Here is a 20,740-nt window from a genome sequence, read left to right on the forward strand (position 1 = left end):
AAATGACTCTCAGGTGTTTCCTGGCCACCAGTTGTTGTAGGAACAGCTGGATATTTGTTGGAAACACGGAGAATCCTGAAATACAGATTGTGAAATCCAGAATCCTGAAATACAGATTGTGAAATCCAGATTCTGAACTACAAATTTTGAAATATAAATTCTGCAGTACAAGTTCTGAAATAGAAATTCTGCAATATGGAATTCTGAAAGACAGGTTTATTTGGGAGCATTTAAGGAGCACTTAAATTCCTTGTCCGTGGAATGATAACCACTAATTATAATATATTTAAACACACCTTTATTTTCCTCTCAGAAATGTTATTTTCCTCTAAGAAATGCTCTTATATTTCCTGTAGATAAACTAAATCTAAAATGACTTCTCAGGTGTTTCCTGGCCACCAGTTGTTGTAGGAACAGCTGGATATTTGTTGGAAATATCAGAGAATCCTGAAATACAAATTGTGAAATCCAGAATTCTGAAATCCAGAATTCTGAAATCCAGATTCTGAACTACAAATTTTGAAATATAAATTCTGCAGTACAAGTTCTGAAATAGAAATTCTGCAATATGGAATTCTGAAAGACAGATTTATTTGGGAGCATTTAAGGAGCACTTAAATTCCTTGTCTGTGGAATAATAACTACTAATTATAATGTATTTAAACACACTTTGTCTTTTATCTCACTGATAGAAATTCTCTTATATTTCCTATGGATAAACTAAATCTAAAATGACTCTCAGGTGTTTCCTGGACACCAGTTGTTGTAGGAACTGCTGGATTTTTGCTGGAAACACAGAGAATCCTGAAAGACAAATGGTGAAATCCAGAATTCTGAAATACAGATTGTGAAATACAGATTGTGAAATGCAGATTCTGAACTACAAATTTTGAAATATAAATTCTGCAGTACAAGTTCAGAAGCAGAAATTCTGCAATATGGAATTCTGAAATACAGGATTTTTTGGGAGCATTTAAGGAGCACTTAAATTCCTTGTCTGTGGAATGATAACCACTAATTATAATATATTTAAACACACCTTTATTTTCCTCTCAGAAATGTTATTTTCCTCTTAGACATGCTCTTATATTTCCTGTGGGTAAACTAAATCTAAACTGACTCTCAGGTGTTTCCTGGCCACCGGTTGTTGTAGGAAGAGCTGGATATTTGTTGGAGTCCCCGAGAATTCCAGGGCAATCCGTGGAGTGCCCAGCAGGGAGAGACCTTGCCCAGGGAATGTGCTCCGAGCCCGCCTCTCCAAAGGAAATCCCGGGTTGTCTGTCCTGGCACTCCTGAACGCACCTTTTTAAGGAGCACCGTTTGTAAGGTGGTTTTTCCCCCTTTCCCGGTGCCCTTTGGAATTGTGTCCCGCTTCCCAGGCGCTGGGAAATCTCAGCCAGTTTGGCTCATTGAGCCAAGATCCAGCGGGTCCGGGGGGGGCAGAGTTGCCTTGGCAACTAAAACCATCTTTTCTGGCTAAATTAGAACTGTTGCTTTCCAACACCTCGACCTCCAATAATCTCCTGGACATCCCAAAGAATAAAAACCGGGAATCCAATTCCTCCTGCAGCCGGTTTGGGGGGGTGATTATTTCCCAACAGATGTGCCTCGAGTTCTACACGAGGATTTAGCTCTATTTGGGTTTTTTTTTCCATTAGAGCTCATAAGTTCTTTAAGAATTGAGTGGATTTGGATTTTTAAACCCTCGGATCTGATGGGGGAGGGTTTGTTTTTCCTTCCAAGGAATCCCAGGGCTGGCTGAGATATCCTGCTTCCGTGGATTCAGCCACACCACCCTTTGGAAAGGAGCTTTCCCCCCATGTTCCCAAAGTATTTTCAGCAGCTTCTTTCTTCCCCTGAATAATTTCACTTCTTTTTTCACTCTGAAAAATGTGACCAAATTTTCCAGTGGGGTGTTTTTCCTGATAAAATGTGGGATTGGGTTTCCTGCTGGGTGTTATCCCAGCCATGTTCTGCTTCCACTGGCTCTGTTATCCTGGAAAACAGAGCTGGGTTCAGATCAGTTCAATGCAGAGAAGAGGAACAAGAGCAAATCCAACTTTTTTTTCCTGAAAAAAAAAAAACCCAAAAACTGAGGATTAATAATTTGTGTGATGGATCTCAGGGGAAACAGCTGGAATCCCTCTGGAAATGAGGTGTCACTTCTGGAATGTCCTTTGAACACCTTGATGGAATTTGAGGGAATTTGAGGGTCCATTTGAGGGAATTTGAGAGCCTGAAAACCTCAGGTTATGTGGAAACCTCTCGACTCCCTCATTTTGAGCAGCTCAGGAAGGGGAGAGTTGGAGCATTTTGGGGTTTGAATTTCTCATGTCCAGGATTGGCTTTGGTTTTTTTGCATCATTTCAGGACTGCCAGAGGATTTCAGAGGAGCTCTGGAGCCAAATATTGAGGATCCTTTTTCTTTTCCAACACACCCACATGATTTGGGTTGGGAAAAAAATGGGATATTTCCACATGCAGGTCCCGTGAGGGAGTGAGTGTGATTTAAATACCAGGCACTGAGGCAGAAATTAGGGAATTAGAGGGAAATTAGGAGCAGCACATCCCAAATCCAGAGCCAAGGGAAGGCTGGGAGGCAGCTGGAGTGAAACCAAGGCAAAATGCAAAGCAAATATGGGCTAATAAATAAATATATTCAGCAAATAAATGACTATTCACCTTGGGTGCCTTGTAGCTCAGGGGAATTCTCACTCCAACACGTTTTCTAGGATAAATATTGGATTTTCCCACCTGGTTTTGCCCTGGAGGAGAATCCAGGTTGGGATCTGCTGCAGCTCCTGGGCCTAAGGAGTGATTTCTGCTGCTCCACAAGGGATTTGGGGCTCGGGAATTGTGTCTCCCACCTTATTGTTCTCATATGCTCATCGTGCTCCGTAAAAACCACGCCACGGGACATGGGTCAGTCATCCTGATGGCTTGAGCCTGCTGCTGCAGAGCTGATGAATTCATGGATTTAAGGCAAATAATCCCGATTTCATTACCAGCAAGTGCCAGAAATAAAAATGTGCTCCGGCCCGGCGGGCGGAGAAACCAAATCCCGGAGTCGGAAGAGAGGATTAAAATTGGAAACCATCAAAAAGAATCAAAAATTAAACAATCTCTCAAGAGATATGTTAAAAAGCAAAGAGAGTGGTGACATCTGCTTGCCAACATCCAGCCCTCCAACTGCACCTTGGAGTCTTGGATACAGGGAATAAAACGGGAAGGGAGGGGGGAAAGGAATAGGTGGGAAAATCGGGATAAAGCAGGAGGTGGACGAGGTGGGATTGTTGTTTGGTGCAGCTCTGAGGCTGAGATGTGCCCTAAGGACACTAATGAAGCTAAAGATCAAAGCTAAAAGCGTGGGGATAAAGCTTAAAGGGCAACAGAGCTGCTTTAATTCCCAGCGAGGGTGGGGCAGAGCAGCCCCATAATGGCCATTCCTGCTGCTCCCGGCCAGGGAGGGAACCCCCGGGGCAATGGGGAGGGAACCCCCGGGGCAATGGGGAGGGAACCCCCGGGGGAATGGGGAGGGAACCCCCGGGGGGAATGGGGAGGGAACCCCCGGGGCAATGGGGAGGGAACCCCCGGGGCAATGGGGAGGGATCCCCCGGGACAATGGGGAGGGAACCCCCGGGGCAATGGGGAGGGAACCCCCGGGGGAATGGGGAGGGAACCCCCGGGGCAATGGGGAGGGAACCCCGGGGGAATGGGGAGGGAACCCCCGGGGCAATGGGGAGGGAACCCTCGGGGGGAATGGGGAGTGAGTGTCAGCTGGGATGGGAGAGAGGGAACCAAACCCTGCAGGGGACATTGGGCCAGAAATGTGCAGGTGCAGCTCGCCCCGGGCCAGCGTGGGCTCTCCTTCGGGGAGGAAAAGGGAGTCCTTGGGAATCAGCTTCCTGAGTGCTCTCCTTTCTTATTGCTTCTTTCTTTTCTTTCTTCTTTATTCTCTTTCTTCTTTCTTTTCTTTCTTATTTCTTCTTTATTTTTTCTTATTTCTTCTTTATTTTTCTTATTTCTTCTTTATTTTCTTCTTTCTTCTTTATTTTCTTTCTTATTTCTTCTTTATTTTCTTATTTCTTCTTTTCTTTCTTCTTTTCTTTCTTCTTTCTTTCTTCTTTCTTCTTTATTTTTTCTTATTTATTCTTTATTTTCTTTCTTCTTTCTTCTTTTCTTTCTTATTTCCTCTTTATTTTCTTTCTTATTTCTTCTTTTTTTTTCTTCTTATTCCTTCTTTATTTTCTTTCGTATTTCTTCTTTATTTTCTTATTTCTTCTTCTTTATTTTCTTATTTCTTCTTTCTTTTCTTTCTTATTTCTTTTTTCTTTCTTATTTCTTCTTTATTTTATTATTTCTTCTTTATTTTATTATTTCTTCTTTATTTTATTATTTCTTCTTCTTTATTTTATTATTTCTTCTTCTTTATTTTATTATTTCTTCTTCTTTATTTTCTTATTTCTTCTTTCTTTTCTTTCTTATTTCTTCTGTATTTCCTTATTTCTTCTTTATTTTCTTATTTCTCGTTTTCTTCTTTCTTTCTTTTTTTTCTTATTTCCTCTTCCTTTTTTTTTCTTATTTCCTCTTTATTTTCTTTCTTATTTTTTTACTGTTTGCTTTGACTTTGAAACGTTCCCCCTCCCAGTTCTGGCTGGGAGGGCCTTTTATAAAGAGAAAACTTCAACCTGCCTTGCTGTAAAGTGATTTTCCTTATTTTCCCCATCCTATCCAGACCTGCTGGTGTGTGAGGGGAGAGGGAATCAGTCTGACAGGACCAAATGGTGTCTGCTCCTCCTGGCACCACTCACAGCTCCCTGCTCCTCCTGAGGGACAGTGGAAAAGTCCAGGGAGAGACTTTTTTTTCTCTTTTAACAGAGAAAAATTCCCATTTTATCCAATTTCTTGGCAGATGCTGGTGCCTCATTCCCAGTGGCTGTGCCCCAGCCCGAGGGGAGGGGAGAGCAGCAACTCTGCGTTTTCCTGGGAACAGGAACCCCCAGGATTCTCAGCCTGCCCAAAAGCTGCCTTTGAAGAGGTCTTTGAGGGTGACTCCAGAGGCAAAGCTCCCAAATCACAGCTGTCTGTCATCAGGAAGGAATAGAATTAAGGATTTGTGGAGTTACCCATGGTCATGGGAATTCAGGGAATCCTGGAATGGGTTGGGAGAGCCCTTAAACCTCATCCAGTTCCAACCCCAACACCTCCCACCAGCCCAGGTTGCTCCAAGCCCCGTCCAGCCTGGCCTTGGGCACTTCCAGGGATCCAGGGGCAGCCACAGCTTCTCTGCCCAACCTGTCCCAGTGTCTCCCATCCTCCAGCCAGGAATTCCTTCCCTGATTTCCAGTAACTCCTCCCCTGCAGCCCCGGGGCCCTCAGCTGTGTCCTGCTTCCAGGACTCCTCCTTTCCCACTCTTTTTCAAAACCCAAATAGTTTTCCCCAACCACAACTTTCCCCTCAAGGAGTTTGTGGCTTCAATGTGTCTTTTCCAAGAATTCCTTGGGAATGATCCCCAGGCCAGCCCTGATGGAGGGGCAGAGCTGTTGTTCCTGCTGCAGGCTGGGGGGGAGCAGCCACTGCAAAGCCTCCAAGGTGATACACGACAAATAAACACCCCAAATCCCTCTGAAGTCATGGCACCTGATCCCATGGAAGTTTGGATCCTCATCCTGCTGTTAAAAGATCCCTTCTCACAACTCTTGGCACCGTGGTCTCTAAACTGGGAAGCTGGAATTGCTGCTCCAGGGTTCATCCCACAGCTGCTGGGAGATGGGGGAAGGAGAGTCCAGTTCCTGTGTGTTCTTCTCCACGTGCTGATCAGGTTTGCAGGAAAGATTCTCTTATTTTGGCCTTTTTTTGGTCAATTTTATTTTAGATTTCCTTTGCTACACAGCTTCCAGTGGAAACATGAGCAATGGATGCTGTAGGAAGGAGCACGTGGCAGGAATCAGAGAATGTTTTGTGGCTGAATAAATGCATTTTCCTCTTTTCCTCTTTTAATTTCAACAATAATCTGAGATTTGTTTCTTGCTTTCCTTTGTCCCTGTGCCTGTTTGGTCCTTCATTTGTCCTCCTCTGCACAGTGGGCAGTGATCACACCTCGGTGGCTGCAGCCAGGAATTCCAGAGGGCTGGAGCAACCAAACTGATTCCTAACCCTGCAAAGCCTTCAGAGGATGGGTGTTGTAGTTTGGGGCTTTTTTTTGGCCAAATTTTATTTCAAATTTCCTTTGCTACACAGTTTTCCAGTGGAAACACGAGCATCCCCCAAGGAGCTGGAATTTAGGGGCTGTTGTAGGAACCAGAGAATGTTTCTTTGTTTAGATAAATATATTTTCCTCTTTTGATTTAAAACAGTAAGCCAAGATTTTTGCTTTCCAGGGTCCCTGTTCCTGTTTGACCCTTGGTGGCTGAAGCCAGGAATTCCAAGAAGCTGGAGCAACCAAACTGATTCCTGAATTCCTAACCCTGAAAAGCCTCCACATGATGAGTGTTTTGGCTTCATTCCTGATAAATTGGGGCTTGGGAGATGAGGGCAAACCTGGGAAAACTGTTGGGTGATTCCAGCTCTTATTGAATTAAAAGTAGCACATGAAATGTTGTGGTTTCCCAACCACTGGAAAAATTCCTCATCATCCAATTCTTTGGGTTAGAAGAGGTCTTAAATATCATCCAATTCCAGCCCCTGCCATGGGCAGGGAACCTTCCACCATCCCAGTTTCCATCTGAGTTTGTCCTCTGAGAGGATCAGAAGAGCACCAGAGCCTAAAGAAAAGAGTCCACCATGGATAAAATCTTGGGGTTCATTTGTTTTAATGAATTTTTCTGTATTAATTAACACTCTGATGGTCTCTGCAGGGACCCACAGGACATCCTGGCTCATCCCTGAGCTGCTCCTGTGTTTCCATGGCCCCTGATGGGACTCAGAGATGTTTGCTGAGCTCCCTTGGAGGTGCCCCCAAAGCCCAGGGAGGGGGTTTGGTGTCTTAAACAACCCTGTACAGAGTGATGGGGTGGGTCTCAAAAGGTGTTTAAATGCAAAATATAACTATTTATCTTCCAGGAAAACCAGGTTTCAAACCCAGAGGACGTTCTCTGATTTTTTGGGTATTATTTTTGTGCTGGTTTCGGGCAGGTAAAAGGTGACAAAACTCATTTGCAATTAAAATGTAATGAAGTCCAGGTTGTTTTTTTTTTTTCCCCATTTCTCCTTCTGTTTAACCTGCAGCTGATAAAAATCAGCACTTTCTAGTTCATGCAGTCAAATTCTTGGACTGTGATATTTGTACAGCACTGTTTTATTTTCTGACACTGCAGGGACCGAGTTATTGAAGCATTTTTATTGGACTCAGAGAAAGTATGCTGCTGTTCTACCTGATTTGAGAAGTCCCTCTTTTCTATGGTTTTTATAACCCTTCTCCTGTGGGAAAGGTCCTGGAGTTGGAGTTCCCTGCCAGGTAGTTCCTGCCATTAGTGAATATCCCAGAATGTATAAAAAGGTTTTGCCAGAGGACAGAAATGCTGTGTAATTGTACACTCCAATCTTACATTTGGTGTGGTTTAGAATTTGCCTGCAGCTGTAAACCCTGAAGAACTGCAGAGGGAACTATTAGGGGAAGTTTTGTCTTTACAAATGCTATAAAACTGCTTTTCCTGCTGTGTTTTCCCCGTGCTTTGGACAGATAAAGTCTCCAGTCGTGTGTGGAGTTTGAGTTGTCTCCCTTAATTTGCTTGATAGAATTGATCAGGATAAAAAGTGTGGCTTGGATAAATGTAACCTGGCTGTGTGTCAGAACTGATGTTGTGAGGAGACATTCACTCCTCAGAAATGTCTGTGAATTTAAGTCAATATTATTCAGGATTTACAATCCTGATCATTGATTTGAAGTGTCTCAAGAGCTCGCTGTGCTCTGGGACCTGGGTCTGTGTGACAGCACCTGCAGATTGAATTTTGCTCCCAAAAAATGGCACAGACACCACAGACTTTGCCTTTTCTCCCTTTTTCCTGCACAGAAACTCATGGAATCCTGGAATCCTGGGCTGGTTTGGGTTGGAAGAGACTTTAAACCCATCCTGTTCCGACCTCTGGGACACTTTCTGCTATCCCAGGTTGCTCCAAGCCCCATCCAACCTGGCTTTGGACACTTCCAGGGATGGGGCAGCTTCTCTGGAATAGGGGTGGTCCTTCCCTTTGTGTCTTTCAGTGTCTTTTTGGATTCTCAGATTCCCTGTGCTGGGAATTGCAGCTCCTTCAAGGGACAAGGAGCTGCAAAGTTTGGGTTGGGAGGGACAGTTTCAGCCCAAAGCACCAAATTCTCCCTTAGACCAGTCCTTTACCAATCCATTCATTACATTCTGCTTTATTACAGGTCAGGAAAGGAAAAAAGTGCCTGGATGAAGTGAACTTTTCAGTCTCCCTGGAACTGAGGTGGCTGAGCTGGAAAAGGGGCTTTGGTTGGAATGCAGCAGTTTGGGAGGGTGCAGTGCCACGATATCCAGTGTGTGCTGGATTTTGGGGTTTTATTCCAGTGCCTGGGCACAGATCCCGGTTTTATGGAGTGCAAGGTCAGTGCAGAGCTGAGCTTGCTTGGGGTGAAGCTCCTGGGACCTTCCCCTTGCCCCACATCCCACCAGGGAGGGGGTTGGAATGATCTGGATGTGACTCTGAGCAACCTGGTCTGGTGGGAGGTGTCCCTGCCCACAGGGTTGGAACCAGGTGGGCTTTAAGGTCCCTGCCAACCCAAACCAGTGTGGGATTCCATGATTTACCCTTCCCACCCACAAGCTTTGGCATCTGGCTCCTCACCCCTGCAAGTCCCCCTCTGTGCTGCCAGGATAACCCTGCCAATGTGCCTGGCAGAGATGTTTGCTGCAGAGCTGGGCAGGAACAGCAGCCACAATCACAGCAGGGCTTCCTGGGGCTGACAGCCCAGATTAAAAATGTATAACCCCCTGCTTTTATTAATGCAGGTGCTGTCTGTGAAACCACACACCAGGCTCTGATGGTTGTTGTACAAAGCAGGCAAACGAGGGCTGTCCTGTTCCTCCTCCAGCTGTCGGAGCCACGGCTGGGAAAACAAACTGCTGCTCCCCTTTCAAGTCTCTCCTGACTAGCATTAATATGGGAAATTCAAAACAAAGGCATTTGAAAGCCCATTTGACTCTGCAGAGCCCGGGTTGATATTTCAGGAAGTATTCCCAGTAAATAAAAGGCATCTGGAAGCTCGGCAGGAGTGTTGGCAGTGGGGCAGAGCTGAGCTGCTGGGGGAGGAAGGAGGGATGCTCCCAGCTGGGATGGGGCTGCATCTCCTTCCTGTGGGCCAGGGGTGGGAGTGATTTTTCCACCTGTTTGTCTTGAAGTACAAAGTAGAGTGTTTGGACTCGGATACAAAATCCCAGGATCACTGAGGGTGGAAAAGCCCTCCCAGCCCATGGAGTCCAACCTGTGCCTGATGCCCCCCTTCTTCCCCAGCCCAGAGCACTGAGTGCCTGGGACACCTCCAGAGGTGGGGACTCCAAACCTCCCTGGGCAGCCCCTGCCAAGGCCTGACCACCCTTTTCATGAGAAATTCCTCCTGATGTCCAACCTGAGCCTCCCCTGGCACAGCCTGAGGCCGTTCCCTCTCCTCCTGTCCCTTGTTCCCTGGGAGCAGAGCCCGACCCCCCCCGGCTCCCCCCTCCTGTCAGGGGGTTGCAGAGCCAGAAGGTCCCCCCTGAGCCTCCTTTTCTCCAGGCTGAGCCCCCCCAGCTCCCTCAGCCCCTCCTGCTGCTCCAGCCCCTTCCCTGGCCACGCTCCAGCCCCTGTGTCCTGTCTGAGGTCCCAGCCCTGCCCCAGCCCTGGAGGTGCCCCAGCAGTGCCAGTTTGTGGCTGTGTTTGATGGACACAGCCCATCCCTGACCTGGATTTCCACCTTTTCCTGGGCAGGCTCAAATTTTCCCTGCGGCTTTGGGATTTCTCTCACCACCCATCTTTCTGCAAGCCCAGGGCAAAGAGAGTCCCTGGGATCCAATTCCATGGCACTGACAGAGTGGTGAGAGTTAACAAAGTCATGCTTGGGTGGCCTTATCCCTCCTGCCTTTTTTCCTCATTTGGGGATTGAAACGTGATCCTCCAGCTCTCAATGGCTCCCCAAAATCCTCAGCACGTGGAGGTGATTCACTGTTTCTCTCTCCCAAGCAATCCCTCTCTGTGATTCACAGAGCACACACACACACACACACACACAACATCCACTGGGGATTTTTGAAAGTTTATTTTTAGCTTTTGCAAATAATTCACAGATTTGGATTAAGTTTCACTCCGTGCAGCAATTTGAAGCAGTTGGTGTGTGTGGAACGTCTGTCACCGAGGACAGTGACCTACAAAGAGGGGCTGAGAGCCCAGGCCATGAATTATTCACGTGCTCACACGCCCTGGAGGTGCAGGAGGGGCTCTGGAATTCCACACTGAGCTCTTCATCCCATCCTTCCTCCCCTCCTGGCACTTGGCCTGGGCCATGACAGGGGAGGGGGCTGCTGGAGGGGGAATAAAACCTTGGGAAGCACCACAGAAAGGAGATGGAGAAGGGACAGGGAAGGGACAATGGTTACTAAAGGCAGTGATGCTCCAGGATGGAGTCATGGGATGGTTAAATTGGAAAAGTGCTCCAAGACCATCGAGTCCAACCATCCCCCAGCACTGCCCAGGGGATGATCCATGTCCCCAAGTGCCACATGCACATGGATTTGTAATCCCTCCTGGGATGGGCACTCCACCACCTCCCTGGGCAGCCCCTGCCAGTGCCTGACCACCCTTTCCATGTGAAATTCCTCCTGATGTCCCACCTGAGCCTCCCCTGGCACAGCCTGAGGCCGTTCCCTCTCCTCCTGTCCCTTGTTCCCTGGCAGCAGAGCCCGACCCCCCCGGCTCCCCCCTCCTGTCAGGGGGTTGCAGAGCCAGAAGGTCCCCCCTGAGCCTCCTTTTCTCCAGGCTGAGCCCCCCCAGCTCCCTCAGCCCCTCCTGCTGCTCCAGCCCCTTCCCAGCTCCGTTGTTCCACTCAGAGTCTGCTCTCCTTGGGTTATAATGGATGTGGGAAAGAGGCTTTTAGAGAAGGAATAAAAGAGGAGCAACTGGAAAATTAGTGGATGCTCCAGCATTTCTAGGTGGAGATTTCCAGGCACTGCTGCCATGAATCCATGACATGGGATCAAACCTGATCTGACTTGACTTGGCACTTTGTCAGCCACTAATGGGGCCTGAGCAGAGAACTGAGTGTGGGAGCAAAGCAAACAACTTTCCAGGAAAACATTCCTCTAAACAGACCTCCCTGAATGGTCCAAACCACTCACTTTGGCTTTGTGGGGTGTTTAATGTCTCTTGATTTTTGTCCTTTCGGGTGCAGAACTTTTGCTGTGTTTGAATTCTCACCTTTCCAGCTGACTGGTGAGAACAAGCCCGTTGTCCTCGAAAGCTGCAGGTGATTCCAGCTCATTTATTTATCACCACAACTCTCTGCAAGTTTGCTGTGAGTGAGAGGAGAGTTCCTTGTTCCTTCAGCTTTTCCAAAGGGGTTGTGGCTGTCCTGCTCTGCCAGCAGTGGGATATGGGGTGAGTCTGTTTGGAGACACCACTGAGTTATTTTTATAAAATAACTGAGTTATTTTTCATGCAATAAAGATGAATTGAAGGATTATCACAGGTTTCCAGTGCAAAATCCTGAGACAAAAGCAAGGAAACTGGGAGAAGGGTCTGCTGGTGGGCTGAGAGAAATCTTACCCTTCTCCCAGGTGAGAGGCACCTTCTGATCCCTTTTTGCTCTTGGTAGAAAATAAATGGGAATGATGTTGTGGGTCCAGGGATCCAAGGGCTGCTCTGGAGCCAGGCTGGGAGAGCTGGGGGGGTTCCCCTGGAGAAGAGAAGGCTCCAGGGAGAGCTGAGAGCCCCTTCCAGGGCCTAAAGGGGCTCCAGGAGAGCTGGAGAGGGACTGGGGACAAGGGATGGAGGGACAGGACACAGGGAATGGCTTCCCACTGCCAGAGGGCAGGGAGAGATGGGATATTGGGAAGGAATTCCTGGCTGGGAGGGTGGGGAGGCCCTGGCCCAGGTTGGGCAGAGAAGCTGTGGCTGCCCCTGGATCCCTGGAAGTGTCCAAGGCCAGGTTGGAACAATCTGGGCTATGGAAGGTGTCCCTGCCCATGGCAGGGGGTGGAGTGGGATAATGCTTAATATCCCTTCCCACCTGAACCATTCTTGGATGATTCCATAAAATAATGAGCAAAATGCAGTTTAAAAAGCCCCACAAGAACATTTCCTTCTTATCTTTTTAATGGCAGCTCAGACACAATTCCATTGTGGGTCTGGAATGACTTACAAACTCTCTTCCTCAGCAGTTAAAGTGCAATTTGCTCAGTCTTTTGTGCTTTTGGTAGAAATAAATAGAAACTTCTGTTGTTCTGGGCTTTTATCTAAATATATTACCATTTTTAATGTGAAAAAGTGATTCATCTCTGCCATTGGCATTTAATAAATTTTAGCACTGATGCTTCTCCAGCAACATTAAGTAGTGCTTTGTGTTGGAATTATAAGAGGTAATAAATGATGGCCTGAAAGCTGCTCTTCACATCAGAATGCCTTCAGAGCTCCCTGGGAATCCGAGGTAATTAGTGGTCACAACAGGAGCTGCTGCTGCTGGGGGTCTGATGGGCTCAGAAGAGCCTGGCAGGGGGGGGAAATCAAGGTGTGAAAGGCAGTTTTCTTGGGGAATAACAGAGAAAAACAGGTTATTTTGTTTCTCTTCAGTGCTCTGGTGCCCCTGGAACTGCCACTCCATCACCTGTCCTGGTCCAGCCCTCTGGATCCTGATCCCACTTGGCCAAGGGCTGCCCTGGCAGCCTGTGCAGGGTCAGGAATTGGACTCACTGATCCTTCCAGCTCAGGAGATTCCAGGATTCTCTCATTCTGTTTTTCCACATTGGTTGTTTGTTGCCACAGAAATCCCTGACACTGCCAAACGTATCCATAGGTCCAGGATTGTCCCTTTTCCAGCCTGGGGGCTCCCAGACACTGGTGATGGGCTGATGTGCTCTCTCTCTCCCTCTCCAGCTCTCCTGGAGCCCCTTTAGGCCCTGCAAGGGGCTCTCAGCTCTCCCTGGAGCCTTCTCTTCTCCAGGGGAACAATCCCAAGACCACTCTTCTTGGAGGAGTTTTTCTGCCAATGCCAGGTTGTTCCTTTCATCCAGTCTTTTTAATACAAATATTACAGAAAGAATCTGATGTTCTTTTCCAGGGAACTGCTTGTGAGGGATAACTAACACTGCATTCCTTGATTTAAAGCCATCCCCAGGATGAAGTGGATGTTCCCAGGGTTGTTGAGTCCTGCAGGGAGCAATCAAACCCTCTAGTAATGATCCCTCAATTAGCACAGGGTTCAATCCTGATGGAAATGAGACATCCAAAGTGCCTCAGTCTGGGCTGGAAGAGTCTTTCCATGAGGACACCAGTGAGTGAGGATTGGGGTGTTGGGTCCTGGCAGAGGAACTCAGCCCATCCCCTTCCTTACAAAACACTTCCCATGGAGACATTTATCCTCCCCTCCCCTCTCACACATTCTCCAGCTTCTTCCCAGACTCTGTGTGGTATCCAAGAGGGAAGGTGGATGAGGAGCATCCCCTCACCACCCTTAGGAGGGATGGGCTGGAGGTTTTGTGCTCCCACTGTCCTCAAACCTGTCGATGATTCCACCCGAGCTGCCAGTGGTTCCAGGGACAAACACAGGGATAATCCATTTGCTGATGAATATCCCTCCCAAAGTGGTTTATCTACAAATTAGGAGCCTATGCTGCAAAGTGAGAGAGAGCACTCTCAGCCAAATCTGGGCTTTATTTGAAGATTATCCAAAGAATCCAACAGATTCTGCCTCGCCTGTGTTTAACAGTTCCCGTCCGGAGCCGCCGAGCTGTGGGAGAGCAGGGCTGGGGCTCAGGGTTTTTACTGCTGGGCATCAGTGACAGCCCAAAACCATCCTCATTTCAGCCACTGACAGCATTTCACACCCTCAAGGACAGTGGTGGCACTGGGGACGGGTTTGCTGTCACTTTGCTGGTTTGTGTGTCCGGTGGTCAGACAGCACAGCGGGGCAGCAGCACAACATCTGCTGCTCCTCGAGCTGTGCTTCCTCTGCCCTGGCTGCTTATGCAGCTCCAGTTGTCCCCTCAGCCTGGGACAAAGTCACATTTGGATCCACTCTCCAAGTTCATGGCAGCCCTGCTGCCAGCTGGGTGAGCCAGGAATTCCTTAGGATGGTGTCAGGTGCCAGCTTTGTTAGCTGGGACTGGAGCACCTCCTGGATATGCAGGAGTGGGAGAACAAAGGAAAAGAAACAGGGCTCTGTCTCCTTGGGATCTCCCCATCCCTGGGCTCTGCATCCCTGGGCTCTGCATCCCTGGGCTCTCCCTATCCCTGGGCTCTCCACATCCCTGGGCTCTCCCAATTCCTGGGATCTCCCCATCCCTGGGCTCTCCACATCCCTAGGCTCTCCCCATCCCTGGGCTCTCCCCATCCCTGGGCTCTGCATCCCTGGGTTCTACATCCCTGGGCTCCCCATGTCCCTGGACTGTCCCTATCCCTGGGCTCTGCATCCCTGGGATCTCCCCATCCCTGGGCTCTGCATCCCTGGGATCTCCCCATCCCTGGGCTCTGCATCCCTGGGTTCTCCACATCCCTGGGATCTTCCCATCCCTCTGTAGTACCCGGGACTGGTGGGCATGAGGGCAGGGCCACTCTCCTCCAGCTGGTCCATCGCCAGCACTTCCATCAGAGGGAATTTTTAGGGGATGTAAAATATTGGATCTGGAGAGCCCCTTCATGGGAGAGGTTTAAAGTTGCTTTTAATGCAAGAAAGCAAAAAACAACCAGTGCCTCGACCCTTTTGTTGATGTCTGGCTCCTCCACACTGAGTTCAAATTCTTCCCTGACTGGAAACTCTTGGAATGAGATCCAGGCAGTGCAGCCTGGCTGGAGTTTGCAGGGCTGAACTCCAGAGTGTGATCCAGGGAATTTGGCTGAGGGTGTGTAGGTGCCCTAAGCAAGTTTTTGAGGGATGTCCTGGGGCACCTCCAAGTTCTTCTGTAGTACAACCCCGGGCTGGGCTCAGCTTTAGGCTCAAATATCCCCTGCTGGAGTTTGGCATTTGGAAAACTCATGGTCCCACACGGGAGCCAGGACACCAGGTGGGATTTGCTCATCCTGTGTGGAATTCTGCTTGGAGTGCTGGTGCTGGCTATTTGTGTATTAAATCTAGGAGATCGTGGAATCATGGAATGACTAAGGTTGGAAAAGGTCTTTAAGGCCATCAAGTTCCACCATCAACCTGCACCAGCAACGTGTTCACCAGGGAACCATGTCCTCAAGTGCCACATCCACGTGTTTTTGGAGCACTTCCAGGGCTGGGAACTCCACCACTGCCCTTTCCATGAAGGAATTTTCCCAGTGTCCAACCTGACCCTCCCCTGGCACAGCCTGAGGCCGTTCCCTCTCCTCCTGTCCTTGTTCCCTGGGAGCAGGGAAGCCTCCCCGGCTCCCCCCTCCTGTCAGGGAGTTGCAGAGCCAGAAGGTCCCCCCTGAGCCTCCTTTTCTCCAGGCTGAGCCCCCCCAGCTCCCTCAGCTGGGAAATCAGAGCCAGCAGTGCCACTGAGGGACCAGATCCCGTTCCCGCTCCCCTCTGGCCCCAAAGGGAATTCCCTGGAGAGCAGGTGATGAATCCAACGCCCCGTGTCAGCCCTCGGGAGGGGGTTTCCCAAACTGCAGCTCTTTCCCTTTGTCCCCCTGCTCACTTTATGCCCCCTTGGTCCTTGTCCCGGGCTGTGCCGGGTTCCCGTGACCTGCCCTCCTCCCGCGTGTCCCGTGTGCGTGTCCCGGGCTGGCAGAGCGCTCGCCAGATGTGCAGCAGCTGCCCCAGGACCGGCGGAGCTCTCGGCTCCTGCCAGATGTTGGAGTCACCGCCCGGGAGGGGAACAAGGGCGGGGCAGCTGCTGAGCCGGGGATGAGCCGGGATCGGGGTCAGGGAGCTCTTCCTGGAACAAGGAGAGGGGATTTGGGGATCTTGGAGTCCTGAGCTGGGAGCAGGGCAAACATCTGGGCAATGCTCGCTCCCTGATTAGCGCCGGGGGGTTAATTAGCAGGGAAGTGCTGGTGGCTGAGCACAGGCACAGCCAGGAGGGGGGAGCAGGGTGGGAAGGAGAAGGATGGGAAGCAGCAGGGATCACAGGGAGAATGATGGGAAGGAGCAGGGATCTGAAGGAGAGGGATGGGAAAGAGCAGGGATTGGAAGGAGAGGGATGAGAAGGAGCAGGGATGGGAAGGAGAAGGACTGGAAGGAGCAGGGATCACAAGGAGAAGGATGGAAAGGAGCAGGGATTGGAACGAGAGGGATGGAAAGGAGCAGGGATAGGAAGGAGAAAGATGGAAAGGAGCAGGGATGAGAAAAAGAAGGGTGGAAAGGAGCAGGGATCAGGAGAAGGATGGGAAGAAGCAGGGATCTGAAGGAGAGGGATGGGAAGGAGCAGGGATTGGAAGGAAAAAGATGGAAAGGAGCAGGGATCGGGACAAGGATGGAAAGGAGCAGGGATCACAAGGAGAAGGATGGAAAGGAGCAGGGATCTGAAGGAGAAGGATGGAAAGGAGCAGGGATCTGAAGGAGAAGGATGGGAAGGAGCAGGGATCTGAAGGAGAAGGATGGGAAGGAGCAGGGATGGGAAGGAAAAGGATGGAAAGGAGCAGGGATGGGAAGGAGAAGGATGGGAAGGAGCAGGGATCACAAGGAGAAGGATGGGAAAGAGCAGGGATCTGAAGGAGAGGGATGGGAAGGAGCAGGGATGGGAAGGAGAAGGATGTGAAGAAGCAGGGATCACAGAAGAATGGCTTTCCCAAGCATTCCCACCCAGAGCACCATCATCCACAGGTTTTATTCTCTGTGGGACTCACGAGTCCCCTCGTGGTTCTTGCATTGACTCAGAGGGGAAACAAATGCTCCAGTTAATTTTAGGCATCTGTTTGGAATTCTAAAAACTTTAATGTCCAGTTACATGAATATATTGTTTATATGAGAACATAATACATACATGGCACCTGTAAATATCATGATGCATGATATTAAAGATAATAACATATATTATATAATATTATATGAAATATATAACAATATCCCTATATATTATTATCATTATATCAACATGTGATACCAATATATAATATAAATATATACAATATATAGTAAATACCTATTATATACTCTCAATATAACAATATATTATTGTATCAATATATGATACCAATATATAATATCAATATATACAATATATAGTAAATACATATTATATACTCTCTCTATATAATATATGGAATATCTATATGTTACATATGTTATCTATATGTAACATAACAGCATATGTTACAATATAAATATATTATGTATATTATATCACAATATAATGATATTTCATAATAGGACTATCATGTAATATCAATATATTAATATATACATATATAATAGAACTATATTAAATATATAATCAATATTTACATTATATACTCAATATCTATAATATAATATATGCATGCATAATATACATAATCCACATAATTGTACCAACATATAATCAATATATTATAATATAATACATGATATTTAAGATATGTGGATATATTTAATATCTCTGCATTATATATAATAAACATATTATAATATAATACATGATATTTAAGATATGTAGATATATTTAATATCTCTGCATTATATATAATAAACATATTATAATATAATACATGATATTTAAGATATTTAAGATATTTAGATATATTTAATATCTCTGCATTAATAGGACATTTTGGAATGTGACATATCTGCACTAATACGACACTTTGGGTTAAGTTCTCCCTTTGAATATGGAAATTTAAATGCCTTTGCAATCAACTGATGCCTCATAAGAGCCTGATAAACCTGGCTCCCTGCCTGGATGGTGCTCTCGTGCAGCTCCTGTAATCCATGGGAATCACAGAACCATCAGGGCTGGAAAAGACCTCCAAGATCATCAAATCCAACCCTTGGAAAGCCCCCAGGGAGTGGAGCTGCTGGAGACCCCCCAGCCCCCTGTGCTGAAGGGGGCAGGACAGGGGGGTTTGTGCCCATCCCAGTGCCCATCCCCATGGCTGGAGGAATTCCCAGCATCCCAAAGTGCCTCCCTGGGCAGCTGTGCCCAGTGGGGACTCACCCTGGTGTGGGTGGGCTCCCTGGGGGCTCCCTGGGGGAAGGTGGAGCTTGGGGTTGGTTTCAGCCTCTCCCACAACCAAAGGCAGTGAAAGGATTTCCTAAACTTGGCCAAAGTTACGTAAGAACGTCCCTGATCCCAGAAAGTAGCTTATGGAGCGGCTTAGGGAGACTTACTGTCCATCTGGAGGCCTTTCCACTCCTGCTTTTAAGGAGCTATTTGCTCTGGGGCTCGTTCTGCTGCTTCACACCCAGTCCCACAGCTCTGCCAGCACCACAAAGGCCAGGCACATTTAATTAGGCCTGGCACATTTAATTAGGCCTGGCACATTTAATTAGGCCTGGCACATTTAATTGCTCCTGAAAGCCGTGGGGAGCTGCCACTGGCTCCCAGCTCCTCCTACCTCTGTTCCCTGAGGACTCTCCCGGGGGCCTTTGGGCCACCAAACGTGGGTGACTGGCCTTGAGCAGAGCCCAAACTGGTTCTTAAGGAATTGTTGAGCTCTGGGCAAAGTTGGGTCATTTACAGACACTGAGAACTTGAAATCTAAGGCAGAACTGAACTAAAGCAGCTCTTGGGCCCAAAACCTCAGAAGGACGTGGAGCTGCTGGAGAGAGTCCAGAGGAGGCCCCGGAGATGCTCCAGGGCTGGAGCCCCTCTGCTCTGGAGCCAGGCTGGGAGAGCTGGGGGGGTTCACCTGGAGAAGAGAAGGCTCCAGGGAGAGCTGAGAGCCCCTGGCAGGGCCTAAAGGGGCTCCAGGAGAGCTGGAGAGGGACTGGGGACAAGGCATGGAGGGACAGGACACAGGGAATGGCTTCCCAGTGCCAGAGGGCAGGGAGAGATGGGATATTGGGAAGGAATTGCTGGCAGGGAGGGTGGGGAGGCCCTGGCCCAGGTTGGGCAGAGAAGCTGTGGCTGCCCCTGGATCCCTGGAAGTGTCCAAGGCCAGGTTGGAGCAACCTGTGCTGGTGGAAGGTGTCCCCCCCCCCGAGAATTTTTAAGGTCCCTCCCCACCCAACCACCCTGGGATTCTACAATTCCATGGAAAGGGTGTGCAGTGACTCACAAGTTTACATTTTGAAATATTCTCAGCTCTCATTTTAATGGCAGAAAACACAGCTTTGGGTTATTGACTCACATTTTTTTTTCCTTTCTCGCAGCTCCTGCACTAAATTGAAGGAATAAACTCTGGAGAGCTGTCCTGGCACCAGGCACAGCCTGAATGCTCAGGAAGCTGCTTGAATAATGGAGTGCTGCTTTCCTGACTGATGGCCTTAATATCAACTTCCCGGCTCTCAGGCACTTTTTAAATATTACATTGCAAGCCCAAGTGGATCAGGGCACAATATCCTGGCTGGGAGCCACAACATCCTGCCAGGGGCCTCTGCAGCATCTCAGCCCCGGGATTTCTGTGCCCCCACCTGTGGAACAGGGCAGGAAGAGCCCCCAGAGATCCTGGGAAGGAATTTGGGACCCCGAGGGGAGTGGGAGGTGGCAACATTAACCCTTCAGTTCTCAGGGCTGGAGCTTTCAGGGTTTTTGTGGCTGCAGGGCAGGATTTAAGAACTGAACAATGTGGGAAGTCTCTGTCCCAGCACTGGGGGTGCCAATGTGCCCATGGGCTGGTTTGGGGGATTTGCTTTGAACATGCAGGACAAGGGAGAGAAAGGTCTGGACCTGCAGCCACTCCATGTGCAAACATCCCAGAGTTCCTGGGAATTGTCTGGGGACATCTCACACTTCACTTTAGCAGGACTGCAGCAGGTCTTCCTCCTCCTAGAGGTTCTATTTGGCTGTCAAATGGGAACTTTGATCCTGATAATAGGAATTAATATTCAGTGTTCTTCAACTCCCTGGGTAGACTTGGATCAACTCCCTGGGTAGACTTGGATCAAGTCCCTGGATAGACTTGGATATTCCTGCCTCGGGCACAGGCAGCTGGCACTGACAAGTTGTTCCTCCCCTTCTTGGAAATGGCTTCACAGAGAAATAAACCTGAGAAGGTCAATGGTAAAGGCAGAAAATAACCCGGGAGAAAATCTGGAGGTGCACAAGCAGCGATGGGACAAGGGGGAAAGGCTTCCCACTGCCAGAGGGCAGGGTTAGGTGGGATACTGGGAAGGAATTCCTGGCTGGGAGGGTGGGCAGTTGGTGCAAAGTGAAGGTTTAGCCAGGCTTGTGGGTGAGGTGCTGCTGCAGAATAGAGAGAGAAATGGTTAATCACTGCAAGGAGCAGATTATTGAACATCTGGAAGCAAAACCCTGATCTGCATAAATTAAACTGTTAGAGAAGAAGAGAAAGCACAGCAGTTCCTCCCTTTCCAGCTGTTATTGCTCCTCTCTTTTCTGAGCCATTAACTTTTTGCCAGCTCCCACAATCTGCTCTGATTTGGTTTTCCAGGCACCACTTTGAAAATCCAGTGGCACTAAAACATGAGGAGAATGCCATCGATTCCTTGGATAACGTTTTCCCTTTTCCCTGCCTGGTAACCTGAGT

This window comes from Pseudopipra pipra, chromosome 7 (genome assembly GCF_036250125.1).
Source record: "Pseudopipra pipra isolate bDixPip1 chromosome 7, bDixPip1.hap1, whole genome shotgun sequence".
Classification (NCBI taxonomy): Eukaryota; Metazoa; Chordata; class Aves; order Passeriformes; family Pipridae; genus Pseudopipra; species Pseudopipra pipra.